The sequence below is a fragment of the Periplaneta americana genome, chromosome 1, assembly GCF_040183065.1.
Source record: "Periplaneta americana isolate PAMFEO1 chromosome 1, P.americana_PAMFEO1_priV1, whole genome shotgun sequence".
NCBI classification, from domain to species: domain Eukaryota; kingdom Metazoa; phylum Arthropoda; class Insecta; order Blattodea; family Blattidae; genus Periplaneta; species Periplaneta americana.
In genome coordinates, this window is record NC_091117.1 from 216,825,423 (window position 1) to 216,844,383 (window position 18,961).

Genomic DNA, 18,961 nt, shown 5'->3' on the forward strand with positions numbered 1-18,961 from the left:
ATTATGTCAGATGAAGAATACAATGCGTGCAGTTCTGTGTTGTGTAACTTTCTCCATTATGCTGTAACTTCATCCCTCTTAGCCCCAAATATTTTCCTGAGAACCTTATTCTCAAACACCCTTAACCTATGTTCCTCTCTCAACGTGAGAGTCCAAGTTATTGGAGTTAGAGGTATAGTTTTAAAATTATTCCAATCATATTTTAGTAACAGAAGGCAAATGACCAAAATTGAAGATCAATTTAGTGAATACAAATATATTGATATAGGTGTACCTCAAGGAACAATTTTGGGACCTATTTTATTTCTAATATATGTTAATGATCTGCTAAATATAAATTTAGAAAAATTTAATGGATCTATATATTCATATGCGGATGATACAGTAGTTATTTTCAGTGGTTTTTCTTGGCAGGAAGCATATAGAAATGCTAATATAGGTGCTAACATTGTTAAAAAATGGCTTAATTCCAACTTCCTTTCTTTAAATATATCTAAATCAACTTTAGTTCCTTTTTCGTTAACAGCTGCCAGTGTTCAAAATTTAAAATTTAGCGATAAATATAGACTAATAATACACAGTGAAAATTGTTTAGATCCCAAAAGTTGTAAATGTCCACCTTTGAAACAAGCCACGTATGTCAAATATCTGGGTATCATTATTGATCAGAATTTAAAATGGCCTCATCACATTACTTATCTTTGTAAGAGGCTTCGTAAAACAATTTATAAATTCGTTAATCTTCGATGCTACTTACCTATTAGAGTTCTACGAAATGTTTATTTGGCCATTTTTCAGTCTATCATTCAATATGGTATAATTGTTTGGGGTGGAAGTACAAAAATTAATCTTAGTCCGTTAAATTTACTACAAAAACGAATAATTAAAATTTGTTTGAAGAAACGTTTCGATTATCCAACTAAATTAATTTATTCTGAATTTAATGTATTTAATATTGAACAAATTTATAAGTATACGCCGTTAAAATTTTATCATAAAAATCGTAATAAGTTTGTATTACAGACACACAATTATGACACAAGACGAAATATTAATTCAACATCAGTAGAACCTAAATGTCTCACATCTGCTGGTCTAAAGCATAGCATAAATTTTGGCCCTCGGTTGTACAATGCTTTAACTAAATTACACCCAGAACTTCTAACATGTAACCCACTAACATATAACAAGAAAATTAGAAACGTGTTAATATCTTCAATTTGATTAAATAAATTTATAGCCTATGTGTATGAATTAATCAACCTATATTATATTTGTATTCTATAATTTTGAAATATATATTAATCCTACTTTTCACGTGCGATATTATTCTTCTATAGTGTTAATATTATATTACATAATTCCATTGCCGCTGTAATTATATTTTAGTTCCTATTTTATTTTACTTATTTATTTATATTATTATTTTTTATTTTAATATTATATCTGAACTGCGACCGAGCACGAGCGCTGCTCATTCGGTCTCAAATTTTGTTAATACTACTGTATCTTCTTTTTATATTGCTTGTATTATTTTATTTGTATTTCTCTTTGTTTGTTTTGTAATTATATTTCTTTATTCTGTATATTTGAAATAAATAAAAAAATATATTTGAAATAAATAAAGAACAACCGGTAATATAATTGTTTTATAAATCCTCACTTTCAGATTTTTTGACAGCAGACTGGATGATAAAAGCTTGTCAACCGAATAATAACACGCATTTCCCATATTTATTCTGTGTTTAATTTCCTCCCGAGTATCATTTATATTTGTTACTGTTGCTCCAAGATATTTGAACTTCTCCACCTCTTGAAAAGATAAATTTCCAATTTTTATATTTCCATTTCGTACAGTATTCGTGTCACGAGACATTATCATATACTTCGTCTTTTCGGGATTTACTTCCAAACCGATCGCTTTACTTGCTTCAAGTAAAATTTCCGTGTTTTCCCTAATCGTTTGTGGATTTTCTCCTAACATATTGACGTCATCCGCGTAGACAAGCAGCTGATGTAACCCGTTCAATTCCAAACCCTGCCTGTTATCCTGGACTTTCCTAATGGCATACTCTAGAGCAAAGTTAAAAAGTAAAGGTGATAATGCATCTCCCTGCTTTAGCCCACAGTGAATTGGAAAATCATCAGAAACTGGCCTATACGGACTCTGCTGTATGTTTCACTGAGACACATTTTAATTAATGGAACTAGTTTCTTGGGAATACCAAATTCAATAAGAATATCATATAATACTTCCCTCTTAACCGAGTCATATGCTTTTTTGAAATCTATGAATAACTGATGTACTGTACCCTTATACTCCCATTTTTTTCTCCATTATCTGTTGACTAGTAGACTATATTTTAAAACTCTTCTAAATATATTTCAACTAGATTGTTACTGTAATTAAGACTTTGTAGTAGGCCTACTATTAACAATTTTTTGACATGTTCCATATTCTAGCGTTGAAGCGATGTACGAATACCATGGAATGTTAATAAATACAATACTTTGTGGAAAACCTTATGCTATAAATAGAAAGTACTACAGACTGCAAACTTATAGCTATAGGTTCACAGAGCACATCACAGCCTTGTAAATATCGTTCTCCCGAGGTTCTGAAGCCAGTAACTTACATCCTGACTCTTTCCATTCGACATGGATTTATTTCTCTTTGTCTTGTTACTCCTTTTACGAATATAAAGATTATGCCTTGATCTTTGACATTAAAACTCTTTTAATGTTTCATTATTCTATTTCCAAGAACTTCCACTTCCACTAATTGATCTGTGCCTTTGTTAAGCACGGCTTTTTAATTAGAAGGAAGTCGGACATTTTGTTAAAATTAAACATTGATAAAAGAACAAACAGAAAAAGGGAATAAAAGGAATGGGCTAAAAATAATGGAAAATGTTTGTTCTTTGGTTTCATTCACAGTTTTGTTTGTTATGTTTGCCATTCTCACAGGGCTTTGTGCAGAAGCCCAATGGTAGCTATTCGATGTCCATATTGAGAGCTCCACTCTAGGAGATTAGGCTACCAGCGGGAAAAAAAAAAAACAAAAAAAAACAAAAACTAAACTCGCGTGATCATTGTGGAAGTATTGAAGAGCTCAATATTGTAATACTGCACTTGTGAAGTCCATTCACAATAGCGCAGCCCTCTGTACGCTGTTTAATAGTTATCTAAAACACAATAGAGGCCGAGTGATAGCATAGGCCTACTAGTATGAGATTTCATTCCAGAGGACGAGACTTAAATACGTTAGTCCACGCGTTACGTTTTGGCAGGTCAAGTTTTAAGTGAAGACGTGATTGAGATCGTGTGATGAACACTCCGTCCTAACAGTGTGATAAATAAGGAGCGGATTCCTATGTAATTAAATATTATTTTTGCGTGTGATGAAACACAATTAACAAAGTTAAAAATTTCGAACATGAAATTTCAAGTTTAAAATCCGAATTTTATTTCACACTAGCCGTACCCGTGCGCTCCGCTGCACCCATTAGAAATAAATATAAAGTAATTATATAATTAAAATAGGACATTTGATCCAGGGAACATTCGTGTTTGATAGAAGGATAAATCATTTAATATGTTACTTAATTTAAATTGTATTTAAAATATTAAAATGCGATCATCTTGATCCAGAGACCACTCATTTGGTGCAATGACAATTCCTTTAACATGTTTCTTAATTGTTATTACCAATTATTTTTGGAAAAGCGAAAATTAACAGAAAAATTTTGGCTACAGATTTATTATTATGTTTATATTATATTATATTATATTATGAAAAAGTGTGTTGATAACGGATGTACTCGAATTAGAAAGTTTTTAATTTGTTGTGGGAGCTCTTGATTCTCAGGAGGAACAACTTTTACAACAGCGCAACATAATCTGCTTGGCTCATTACCCAATTTTTTTGCATTGCATTTATTGCATATGTATTTTATGTATTTTAACACGATTCAATTGAGCATAGTTTAAATTTGAATGATAAAATAATGGATTGCTAAGCTAACGTACTATTACTGCATACTAAATCAATACACTCTCGTTGTTCGTTAATTCTCTGAGATAAAAATGAATATGTTCATAAACATTATTTTAAGAAATACAGGAAATGAATATACAGAATAACCTATCAAGTTTTCTGTGCATAAGAAGCTATTTTAATCTTACCTGTCCTCAATTCACTCACAAGTTACTGTAATAACATTATAGCATTATGTCCATCCAGAGAAACTACACTTTCCAATGATAAAATAATAATTAATTATACAAATCGGTTAATTTAGCTTCCGATATTACTTCATACAAACACAGAAACATTGTCTGTAGGCTATGTTTCATAGCTTTCGATTGTTGTGTCCAAGGCCCCTTATAGACGAAGTCATTTGTTTTTTATTTCAATACACCGCCTTAGATGGCAGTTATTTTAATTTTAAAACTCATTTATCTCATTAAATATCAGTCCTATCAAAATTTTTCAGAGAATAAAACTTATCAGATATCATTTGTAAAGAAACTTTTGTTATGTAACATATTTCACAAAAATCAATAATAAGCGAGATATTTCGATTTATTTAATTCAGGCCCCCTTATAACCCCCCTCTTAATTAATGTATTTTGAATGCCATATAGCCTATAATCTAAGTTACAACGAACTTAATTTATATTCTAATTTTAATCGAAATCGGTTCAGCCATTATGGCGTGAAAAGGTAACAAACATACAGACAGACATACATACAAGCAAAAATTTCAATAAAGCGATTTTCGGTTTCAGGGTGGTTAATTATATATGTTAGGACCAATTATTTTTGGAAAATCGAAAATTACCAGAAAAATTTCGGCTACAGATTTATTATTAGTATAGATAAAAATACATATTTTCACAAAAAAATTATGTAAATACATATTTTCAGGAAATCTATCATAAACACATAAATCTTGTTTATTTTACTTAAATATTTTTTTTTACAAGAACTTTTAAATACTTTAATAATAAATCAATTATATCACTCAGAAGTACGTTATATATATTTTTAAGAATTCTTGGTTGCTTCGTGTTTCTAAGCGCTGTGTGGTGTAACAGTATCGCCTCAAGTTCTGAGAACTGCTAGGCAGCTTATCAATGTTATTATTAGAGAATAAATTAACATGGACAAGAAGGAGAGATCTTGCAACACATAATTAGGAATGTTTATTGTTGCTGAAGATGATTTCATTCCACGCTTTGTTTGTGAAACACAACAGATAAGAGCTCGGGTATGAACATTATTTAATTTAAACAAATCTCTCACCTCTCGCTCATGTCTATAAAGTAAGGCAATATATCTTGTTGTGATTCCCTGTTATTGGGCTTCGTCAATGGATATCCTTCAAGATATACTGAAAGATGGTTGTTTAAAAAACGATGTGGCTTTCCTATTAGCAAATTTAAGCTTTTTGTGTGATACCATAAAAAAACTCGAAACAACCAAAAACCTGTTGTCTGAAACAGGGAGGTGCGTGCCGTGAAAATTAAACAAGTACTAAGGGACAAATTCCAGAATGTGTTTGGGAAAAACAGTGGATATAAAAAAAATGTGTAAAGTTGCTCAAGTATTGGAGGGTGTGCCTGTAGGTGAAATTGACGGTGTTTGTGTTTGTGACATTCCTCTCTTTAAATATGCACGTCTGACGTCCTGTGATGTGGAAAGATCGTTTTCACAATATAAGTCGTTGTTCAGAGATAATCGGCATGCATTTGTGATGGGGAATTTGGAGATGACCTTTGTTGTTCACTGCAATTTCCGGCCAACTACTAGCACTCAAGTGTGGTTGGTGAGTACTTAGTAACATTTTTTTTTCAAGCTAAGTAAGGTATTTTTCTCATATCTAAAAAAAAAAATATATTTTTTTATTTTTAGCAAATATTTTCGTACTTTTTAGCACATAAAAATAAATATATTTACATTTTTTAGCACATAAAAATCCACTCCCTAGTGATAAACTTCACCGTCTACGAGTGCTGTAATTTAAGTGTAATTTCGAGGGAAAAATTGTTCCGGAGCCGGGTATCGAACCCGGGACCTTTGGTTTAACGTACCAACGCTCTACCACTGAGCTATCCGGGAACTCTAACCGACACCGATCCAATTTTTCCCTCTATATCCACAGACCTCAAGTGCACTCGAAGTTGGTTGCTTGACGGTTGTCAGCCCACTTTGAGGTCTGTGGATATAGAGGGAAAAATTGGATCGGTGTCGGTTAGAGTTCCCGGGTAGCTCAGTGGTAGAGCGTTGGTACGTTAAACCAAAGGTCCCGGGTTCGATACCCGGCTCCGGAACAATTTTTCCCTCGAAATTATTCAAATCAACTTTACAGGGAGTTATACCTGAAATCTTGATTTGCATATTTAAGTGTAATTCATCAGCCTAAGCATCTGTAACATCATAAGTAGAGTCAGGATTTATATGTACAAAACTGGCATATGCTTAAGCAGTTTAATATAATAAAATATCGATTTGTGGTGTCAGTGATATAATTTATTTATCTTAGGTTATGACCGCCATCACCACGACCACTACCACTACTACTACCACCACCACGACCACTAACACCAACACCACCACGATTACCACCACCACTACGACCTTCACTACCAATACCACCTTCACTGATACCAACACGACCACCGCTACCAACACCACGACCACTACCACCACTACCACCACCACTGCCACTACACTAAAACCACCACCACCACCCGCAATATTAATATTTACCCAAATATAAAATGAAAGTTTAAAATCCTGAAGATGTGCTGACGTTTTTGCTATGTTTTATTTTATGATCTCTCTGTAAAAAATCTCTAATCTTGATAAAATTCATTACATGCACTTAAAAATGAAACTTATAATACAGACGTGGACAAATTATTAGCAAAATTTAAGATTTTTATTATATATTTTTACAAAATATGATTCTTCAATTTAGACTACAGTTGACATTTTTGTGCATTTCCAAAATATTAGCAAAATTGAAGATTTGTATTGTATATTTTTTAAAATTTAACTCCTCAATTTGGACTACATTTGATATTTTTCCATATTTACAAATTATTAGGAAAACTGAATGTTTTTATTATATATTTTTACAAAATTCAATTCTTCAATTTGGACCACAGTTGACATTTTGGATATTTCCAAATTATTAGCAAAATTGAAGATTTTTGTTTTATATTTTTACAAAATTTGACTCTTCAATGCAGTTAACATTTTTGCTAATTTACAAATTATTAGCAAAATTGAAGATATTTATTATATATTTTTACAAAACATGACTCTTCAATTTAAACTACAGTTGACTTTTTGCATATTTCTGTCTTCTATAATGAAGGAAATATGCAAAATTGTCAACTGTAGTCTAAATTGAAAAGTCAAATTTTGTAAATAGAATTATCATAAAAAATCGTCAATTTTGTTAATAATTTGTCCACGTCTGTATTTCATATTTTACATTGTTTACTTATTTAAACTTGTATTGTATTGTAGTGTATTGTATGTACTTAGGCATGCATGGAATATTGACACTTAAATTTCAACTACAGTAGAACCTCCATTATCCGTGCTAATGAAGGGGGTGGGCTGAACGGTTAATCGAAAAAATCGGATAATCCGCACCATAAAAATTTTCGTGAATTAAGTCAATAATAGTTACACTTTCGTAATTTCCTCCCTGGTCTTGTATTTAACACACTAGTTAGTGGATCAGAAGTTCTTCGAAGTAAATCTGATTGTCAACGACGGGTTGTCAAAGTCCAAACAAACTCTTTGTTATGGTTGTTTGTGGTGAGTTAGGAATAGTGGAGGTCTCATACTGTGAATTTATGCACTTTAAACACTTTATTCTTGATTATTCTCGATCACAGTTTAACTCTAATCTCATATTCTGATGCGGCATGAGCCTCAATTTCTCTCTCCAAATCACTCATTTATTTGCACTTTTTTCAATACTTGGCACAACGCGTTTTCTTTTAACCTCTTCCCTTACTATATATTTTACCAGTTTTGTGAAAAAAAGTGTGTCATATTTTTTTATTTTCGTAAAGAGCTCATTTAATATTGCAGAATCACCGTACATCACTAATTTTCTTACATACCTAAAAAATCGCTATGAAATAGACATACATTCATACCTGAATTATTATCCCGAGTTGTCCCGTGCACCTTTATTCCAGCTCTGGTAGTTGTCCCACTTTGAATTTCTCCTGAACTATTTACCAACTTATGTTCTTTTTATGGATTAATTGATGAGGTACAATACCAGTGCTGTTATCAAGGCGTTAAATGTTGCTTGTCGTGTGATAGATTCGAAAGCAGGGTATTACCACAGTGGCACATTGCATTCCGGACAGTAGTATCTGCTCTCCTATATGAGAGCGTTTTGGGAATAATGGCGTAGCAGTCATTGAATATTTGTACCAGTACATCTGTTCTTCAGGTTTGTGAATAATGTTCTGCAGTATCACTATGCTCAAAAGTACACGTATTTCAGAGTCTGCAGTAGGCCGCCACGAATTATTTTCAGCATTCTGTGAACACTTATTAGCATGCCGAATCGTCTCCTCGAATATAATGTTGATGAGGTCATTATTAAAGGATGATTTAAAAAATTGAGAATTATCGTTATCAGAAACAATGTTAAAATTTCAGGGAATGGGGACCCCGGAGGTGCAGAAGAAATGGTGCCAGATGTCTTCTATTCAAACCAATGTCGAAAAGACGCGACATCAACTGATCTGAATTTGTTTGTTGGTCTATAACTTCGTCTTCTGATACCGATGTTTCATTTCCTAATCTTCTACAGGAATATATTTCTGATCAAAAGTTTCGGAATCACTAACTTGATCCATCTTTACACAAAACAGCACAAAAACCACTAAACACAAACAGAAACCACCAAAACTAACTAGCATCTACTCACTACTGTGTGTGAATGCTATATGAGCACAGAATTCCACTCGCAAGGAAGAAGTACAAAAAACAGCACCAGATATAACAATATCACTAACTTCTGTAGCCATCTAGTGAGGAAAAGTTTAATGAAAGAATGGAAACGTATATATTCGGGATATAATCCTTAGCAGCGAAAATGGGACTCAAACGAGTTAACTCGGGTTAATAAATTTTGACACAAGTTAGCAACCCGAGTTAACTCGGGTTAATCAGGGAAGTGGTTAACATCCGTGGAACACGATTTATATAGAATTTGTACAGTACGGCAACTCGAACAGTACACCATATTGTGTAAGGGTAAATACTTGTAATGAGTGATAAGTTAATAACACTCTGAAGAAAAAAATACGTACTAATATAAAGTGTCATTAGTACTTCATATACCGTATTTCTGTAGCAAAAAAAGAAAAGCGAAACACAATTGGATAATCCGCTAATCGGTTATTAGAGTGAAGGATAATCGGGGTTCTACTGTACTTGTTACTCGTATCCGTCATATCGAGAAGGTTTGGAAACTACGTACATTCACTTTGTTTACAAATACAGTAGTTAATCAGTTTATGCTCGTTACGTACGTTTAAAGAAGATGGATAGGAGTAAACTTGAAGCGCTGCACTATTATTTGCAACGATGACGTAAAAGCCGATAACTGCAAATCATGTTACCGTGTGGCCTACTTCATGATCAGCTTCCAATCATGCGTCACTGACGAGGGGGACAGCGTTCAAAAAGAATCTCTCGCTCGCATAAAATACAGTGAAAATTTTGTGTTCACTCCACCGTTATCAAATAACGCACAGATTTAAGCGAAAATGAAAAAGCATTTATCAGCTTTGTGAACAACGTATCAAATTACACAATTATTAATATTCCATCATGTGAATGGCGAAGGCATCGGATTTCCAGGCCGTAAGTTTGAGTTCGAAGCATGACGAATCGAAATCAGAATTGTATTGTGGTGGATGAAAAAAAGTGCTGGGACTGATTTTACCGGGTTCCTGCTATTTCTTACGCCGTTTTAATCATCATCATGGCAAATAATCATCATAATCTTTATCAGAATGCTCAAAGTATTCGTCTTAACCACTATCATCATCATCATCATCATCATCATCATCATCATCATCATCATCATCATCATCATCATCATCATCTCAATCTTATTCATAAATACAATTTTCGTAACAATCATCAAACATCATAAACAATATCACTACAATTTACTACAATAAATTACTTTAGTGATGTAATGATGTAGTAAATATCAATACCTTAAAAAAGATCGTTTATTACATACCTGAAAGAGGAATTTCTAATTAGTTGCAATGAAATCTCCTTCTTGGTTTCTGTTCAATGACGGCAATTTTGGAAAACAAAAATATCTATCTTCAACATTGTTGCTTTAAAATGTTTTCTGTGTTTACTATACTCCAGCAGGCGTGATATACGTCTCTTTTTTTTCCCCCAGTCTATAAATGCGAACTTAAAACAAACGGCTTTCTTAATGTTACATGCATCACGAAATGCAGTAACTTTATTGGAGTTGTAGAGTTTACTTAATTTTTGCAAATATTTAAAAACAATAATTAACAGTGCAATTTAGGTGAAATTGCAGTGGTAAGTTTCCAATTTATAATTATTACTATATTGAACGTCTCTAAAAATAATATGTTAAAAGCCTAAAGCAGTAAAATGAATGCAGTATGTCGCTTAAGCGGTAAGAAGAGGGAAATTGTTATGTGTGTTCGGTTGGGAATACTGAATGTGGAATTTTAGACTTACCGCGGGTTGTTTTGTGCGGAAACCAAGCAAATAAGCACGATCTCGCACAAAATATATTTTGCATACTTACACTCGGTAATGAGTTTTGGAATAACATTCTCGGGAAATTCTACAGATAGTAAAGGCTGGTTCACAATAAACCGGGAACGAGAACCAGAATTAAAACGAGAAACAGAGGACGTGAATATGAAAATTTTTGATTCACAATAAACCGAGAACGTAGACGACTATGCATATCGATATGCATGCCAATAACGATATGTAAAGTCGATATTACGCATTCTGATGTTATTTGTGTATAATTGACCAATGACGTTCTCTCATGAGTACAAGGCAGCCAACATAAACACAGGTTAACCAACTTCGAAATTTCAACTGAAACATTTCATTAGGTACGGTACTATAAATATGCCCATGCATCTTTATTATCACAACCTATTTTAAGTCTACCATAACGTAAAATAATTAGAGAAGAAACATTTGTAATAGAACAAAAATGAACACAACAGTAGTTATTGAATTGAAGCATGGACATGTAGTGTGTAATACAACCAATACAGTAATAAAATATGATTCACTTACGATCGGTGTTCAAAGATGCAGCTATTGAAAGCCACGTATTCTCCTTCATTTTCTTATCTTTATACGAGGTGCGCCGCTTATCGTAAACGTGAGGATTTTCCTCAACACTCAATACTAGAATCTCATCAAATAAAACTTGCTCCATGATGCACAGCACAGAACAAAATAATGCATAGGTTATGTCACGGTCTTCTTACTACAAAATATATGACGACAAAATAGCTTTTAGATGGCAATAGAATGAATCTAGTGGGCTATGATCGGAAACGTGAACGCCAAAGTTGAAACTTGGCCAACTCTCCGTTTCCGATCCCGGGCCCCGGCAAGCTTTTCGTTAATTGTGAATGCTCACATTTAGATGTACACATTTTAACAATTTTACCGTTTTCGTTTTCGTTCCGATTCTCGTTTCCGGTTTATTGTGAACCAGCCTTAACAGTATATTATTCCTACCACAAAAAAGAGTAATTAGAATAATAGTAGGTGCCAAATCTAAGGAATCGTGTAGGACCATTTAAAAAACCTACAAATAATGTCCACGCCTTGTCAATATATTTTTTCATAAATAAATTTCCTCGTAAGTAATCGTGAAAACTTTGTAACTAATGCAACATTTCATAGCATAAATACGCGTCAAAAATGATTTTCAATACTCCATTGATAATTTTTTCGTGCTATCAAAAAGGAGTGTGTTATATGGCAATAAAATTTTTATAGCCACCCTATGACTATAAAAAAAATCAAACTCAAAATATAAGATTATTTAGGGCCAAATTAAAGAAGTACTTAATTTCTCACGCCTTCTATTCTGTAGGCGAATTCATGACAGTCAATAACGCTCCATGAATATTTTCTTCTTGTACTAAGTATCGATACTAACCCCCTAATTGTACACTGACGTTCAAAGATATCAATGAATTTACAATTAACACATTATTCATAATTGGCATTGCAATACATAATAACGTTTTTATCTTATTTTCTATTATGAAACTTTGCTTTTCCTTAGACAGAACCATTTTATACGCAAAACAGTTCTTCCCAATGATACCGAAGCATGGATGCATATTTAAATCTAGCAATATTTGCCATGCTGATTTCTTCAGGAAGAACTACAACCTCCCCATTCATCACATTCCTACTGTCTGCCCAGGAATTTCATTTCTACAACCAAACTATTACAGGATATTTGAACCATACCACCGCATGGCATTCAAAACTTTCTCTTTCATGGCTACACGAAAATTTAAAAATATATACTACGTAATAAATAAAAATAGACAATTTTAGGCTCTAAAACCTTAAAAAAAAGGTTTCAATGAGCAAAATAGGCATTTTTGGCACCATAGAACCACTTTCAACAAATGATTAGGAAAAACATGGGAATTTTACTGGAAGCAAGTAAAGAGATAGGTTTGGAAGTAAATCCCGAAAAGACTAAGTATATGATTATGTCTCGTGACGAGAATATTGTACTAAATGGAAATATAAAAATTGGAAATTTATCTTTTGAAGAGATGGAGAAGTTCAAATATCTTGGAGCAACAGTAACAAATATAAATGATACTCGGGAGGAAATTAAACACAGCATAAATATGGGAAATGCCTGTTATTAATTGGTTGAGAAGCTCTTATCATCCAGTCTGCTCTCAAAAAATCTGAAAGTTAGAATTTATAAAACAGTTATATTACCGGTTGTCCTTTATGGTTGTGAAACTTGGACTCTCAATTTGAGAGAGGAACATAGGTTAAGGGTGTTTGAGAATAAGTTGCTTAGGAAAATATTTGGGGTAAAGAGGGATGAAGTTACAGGAGAATGGAGAAAGTTACACAACACAAAACTGCAAGCATTGTACTCTTCACCTGACATAATTAGGAACATTAAATCCAGACGTTTGAGATGGGCAGGGCATGTAGCACGTATGGGCGAATCCAGAAATGCATATAGAGTGTTAGTTGGGAGGCCGGAGGGAAAAAGACCTTTAGGGAGGCCGAGACGTAGATGGGAAGATAATATTAAAAAGGATTTGAGGGAGGTGGGGTATGATGATAGAGACTGGATTAATCTTGCTCAGGATAGGGACCAATGGCGGGCTTATGTGAGGGTGGCGATGAACCTCCGGGTTCCTTAAAAGCAGTAAGTAAGTAAATAATAGAACCATTTTCAAATGTTCATATTTTGCATAAAATGTGAATATATTTAACTAGTTATAGTTCATCCCTTCAGAAAAAAAATAAGCATTTAACTTAAAACCCGACGTCTAGTTATGACACATGTGGATGGCAAACCAAGTAGGAATTTCTCATTGAGACATTTCTTGAAATTCTGAGAGACCATTTAGTTTTCGCTCTGAGAACTAGAGCACCTTCAGCAAACTGTTATCACACTCTGCATTTGTAATAATGGGTCTTTCTCCTGTACTACCGTAAGAAGTGGAATCTATCTCAGCCTCACTTTACTGATATTTCTTTACTGTACACTGACAATGAACACAAGTTTCGTCAAGATATACAATATAACGACCTTCTCCATGATATTCTCCAATATCGCGCAGGTAGCGGTTTTCCAAGCAGCGATATTGATTTTTTTCTTCAAGAAGGCTCTGGAATTCTCATATTTTTTAAACAGAAACCAATTTCTCGCAATATTTTTCTCAAAGCTTTCCTGCCTCCTTTGAAATGAATTGATGCCCTAATAGCCTGAAGCAATTTTCTCACAGTAGGGAATTCTTTCTTATCGCATAAAATCCACGGAGCTTCCTCCTAACGATAAACCTGTGCTTCAGGGTTCTTCTTACCGGGTGTGTTTAGCTTCTTATACCTCACGAGTAGTCTTTCTCTTCTTATGTTTTTAGTGGAAGATATACTGTAGGTGCGCATAAATTGAGATAGAATGCATATTAACTAAGTAAAGACCAGAAGTTCATATTTATTTTGAAATGTCATATTTAACCTCTTCCCTTACTATATCTTTTACCAATTTTGTGAAAAAAAGTGTCATATTTTTTTATTTTCGTAAAGAGCTCATTTAATATTGCAGAATCACTGTACATCACTAATTTTCTTACATACCTAAAAATCACTATGAAATAGACATACATTCATACCTGAATTATTATCCCGAGTTATCTCGTGTACCTTGATTCCCGCTCTGGTGGTTGTCCCACTTTGATTTTCTCCTGAACTATTTACCAACTTATGTTTTTTTATGGATTAATTTATGAGGTACAATACCAGTGCTGTTATCAAGGCGTTAAATGTTGCTTGTCGTGTGATAGACTCGAAAGCAGGTTATTACCACAGTTTCACATTGCATTCCGGACAGTAGTATCTGCTCTCCTATATGAGAGCGTTTTGGGAAGATTGGTATAGCAGTCATTGAATATTTGTACCAGTACATCTGTTCTTCAGGTTTGTGAATAATGTTCTGCAATATCACTATGCCCAAAAGTACACTTATTTCAGAGTCTGTAGTAGGCCGCCACGAATTATTTTCAGCATTCTGTGAACACTTATTAGCATGCCGAGTCGTCTCCTCGAATATAATGTTGATGAGGTCATTATTAAAGAATAATTTAAAACATTGAGAATTATCGTTATCAGAAACAATGTTACAATTTCAGGGAATGGGGACCTCGGAGGTGCAGAAGAAATGGTGCCAGATGTCTTCTATTCAAACCACTGTCGAAAAGACGCGACATCAACTGATCTGAATTTGTTTGTTGGTCTATAACTTCGTCTTCTGATACCGATGTTTCATTTCCTAATCTTCTACAGGAATATATTCCTGATCAAAAGTTTCGGAATCACTAACTTGATCCATCTTTATACAAAACAGCACAAAAAACACTAAATACAAACAGAAACCGCCAAAACTAACTAGCATCTACTCACTACTGTGTGTGAATGCTATATGAGCATAGAATTCCACTCGCAAGGAAGGAGTACAAAAAACAACACCAGATATAGCAATAGGCTATCACTAACTTCTGTAGCCATCTAGTCAGGAAAAGGTTAATGAGAGAATGGAAACGTATATATTCGGGATATAATCCTTAGCAGCGAAAATGGGACTCAAACGAATTAACTCGGTTTAATAAATTTTGACACAAGTTAGGAACCCGAGTTAACTCGGGTTAATCAGGGAAGTGGTTAAAAGAAAAATTGCATCCATCATTTCCGCTACTTTTGGTTGTTCTAGTAATGGATTCAGTAGCAGTTTTGTCTTCTCTTCTTCACAGAATGAAATTACATTCTTCCTCTTTCCCTACTTCTTTCTCTTTTCCCTCTACACTTTACGGCGAAGCAGACTTCCTGCTCCTTATGATGTGTGTATGAGGAGAGAGGACTGCCTTGGCAGCTGCTTTGTAAGCACTGTATTATTCTGTTGGCCGGTTTCACCAACCTTCGTTATCATTATAAATTTTCGTTAAATAATTTAATGGTACGTTAGTCAGTTTTTGTGATTCACCAAGCACCATTATTGCTAACGTATCTACAAATTCATCGTTAATATATTAGGACCTATTTGTCGCGTTAAAACAGTAACGATGCGTTAAAAACTCAACAAAATGGCGGACGTATTCGATGCTGAAATTCTTTACTGAAAACTTAAACAAAATGGCGAAGTTATATGTGGTAATAACACTCGGAATAATGATTTTGAAGATTTAAGTCCTAAAGAATTCAACGAAAGCTACACATTAACGGTCTTACTAATAAAAACTCTATATACAGACATTTAACTGTCTTATACTTATACAATGAGTAGCTCGTTTATAAGTCGTGTGTAAATTCCTTACTAATAATCACTACATTCGTCGTGTATAACAATATAACTGTTACACAGCTACGTCATAGTTTCGTCATTACTTCGTTACGAAAGGTAATAGAATATCTGAGGTTCTCTACTGGATCCGGTAGAGCGCTCTAGTGTGGCGTGTTAAATATCGATAGTACAACTGGCTCTAATCGATTACCACACTACATTTTGGTCGAAGAGTACAAGCTACAGCAATATTATTCTAATAATTCAATGATCTTTGGTTTGTTATTCTGTGGTTACAAGGTAAACATCATCATAAAATGACAGTCGATACGAACAGCTGTTAAAGGGGCGGCCATTTTTTCTCTATATACAACGCTTAAACAAGGGGTTTCGTGTAGGTAACTACTGCAAAGCAATTCCCATTGTATAGTTACAGGCTGTTTATACGTCCATAGCTTATTCACGGTTTATTAGTAACGTTTTCTGTCTCAACTCTGCATAAGTCTCGTATAAAAACTATACACGGTTTATTAGTAAGACTGTAAGGAAATAAGTAGTAAGAATGATTATAGAAGAAACTGAATATATGTTAGAATACGACAGATAGGAATCGCCCACTTAACGCCTCTGCAACAGATTTTTCTCACTTTAAGATTTTATGTTACGGGAAGTTTTAGAATAGTAATTGGTGATATGAACAGAGTGTCACAAGCTGTATTGTCTAGATATGTTAATAAAGTATCAGACATACTATCAACATTACGACCACAATACATTCATTATTTTTATGATAGGCCTATAGCTACCGTAAATTTTTTGTTGTCACTGACATGATAGATTTTGTACAAGTTTCAATCGTATCTCCTGGCAGTAATATGGACGAAAGATTTTACAATAGAATATTCTATTTTTCATTCAATATTGAAACAATTTCATATTAAAAACTCCGTATAGAGAAATTATGGCTAAACTAGCGCTGAGGAGTTCCCTTCGTACTTCACTTATACACCTTGCACGTACGAAAAGTTAAGTTTGGTTAGTTTAGGATTTTGTTATGCTTTGCATATACGATCAACCAGTAGCGGCTGGTGGTCAAAATAATGAGTGTGCTACAATCTCTAAACGTTAAACCCCTATATCCTGGACATCATACTCTTTTCTATTGACAGTATTGCAAGAGCAGTGACGCGATCCTGGGACATAGTGCTCCTTAAAAACGTTTTTATGCGTTTCAAGCAAGAAAAACATCTTTCTGGCTCAGCAGTGGTCATTGGTGTTGTAACCAAAATGTTTAACAACTTCGTTACTTCACAGAATGGATCCCGAGAATTGTTGGAGACTATGTTTTGTAACAATTGAACAGCCATCTATATTTCGGAAGTCGGATCTTCCGTATAGAACTCCAAGTTGTGTCTTTAACATTCTTTTGTTCAGTACAGTATAGCTGTTGACAGCAACTTCAAGTTCGCGTTCAGGAAAATTATGCAAAAAATTGTCAAAAAATTCGCTGTTTAACAATTTTGTTGCGTCTAGGTAGCTTAAAGATTGGAAACGATGGGTAGTTTCCTGAATTATACGGTTACATACCTCCTTGGCATCAATTTTCTGGGATTCAATTTTCCGTCGCTTGCTGATTGATTCAGGAGGAACCTCAAAAAACTGGTAGATGGCAGCAGCAGTCGAACATTTGAATTATCAAATACATTGTACATAGTTCCGAGTTCCTCCACAAACAAGCATTCTTTCGTTACGCTTTATTTTTGCAATCTCCAAGCTGTGTTGTGCTGAAGCTGACTACAGCACTTCCCCGCGTAAAAATAGCCAATCAGAGCAGTTATTTCAGCTTCGCACATGCGCATTAACTGTCTACATTCTCATGTAAGTTTTGAGTAGCACATTGTACCCCCTGAGGCACCAAAGAGCGAAGAGTGAAGACTAAACACTTTATAACGCGTCATGAACATAACAACGGGAAATTGTCAAATGGCAGATCAAATACTATGGTATTGCAAACACTTTATTTGAGCAAAAATTATCATTGTGCTGTAACACTGTAGCACATAAGGACGGGCCGCCCCTGCGATCAACTGCATCTCCATATAAAAAATCCATGTTCACTTCCGAAATCGTCATAACTACCTCAGTGCTAGTTTTAGCGACATTGTAAATAGATGGTCAGAGTCAGTACATGATAGCATAAGAGGAAGATGCCTTTTAAAATGGGAAGGGTGCAAAGAGGTTTACTTTTAGGAGACAATGTATACCCCTTAAAATCTAATTTAATGACACTTCTCCTGAATCCTGCCACACAAGCAGGACGGAATTGTTACAGGGTGCCTACAAAAGTCTGCATGAAATAGTCTAAGGCCCAATTGTATAAAACTCCCTGACTAAAGATCAACTTTGATCGAAGATCGAAAAGTAAACCGAGTTCAGACACTTCTTCTATTGTATAAAACTTTTCTGCGATCAAATTACCTTGGTTCAAATGCAATCTAAGTTCACGTGAAAAGGATTTGGCAACATCGCATAAACAGTGAAATACGTGATGCGCGGACCATGTTATACAGGTTTGTTCAGTGTTGCCAATCTAGCGATTTTAACTCTTTTTCAACAACAATTTCTTTTAACTTTTATATTGCTTAAATAGGGATTTAGTGATCTTTTTAGCACCCCATAGTGACAAAATTTAATCTTTCTTTGTTGATAATGAGAAATCTAGCGACTTTACAACTACTTTTTCACGACTTTCCGTATTACACTCTGTTGGAGACACTGTTTTTTTTTTTGCAATGTAAATAATGGCGGACAACAAGAAGAAG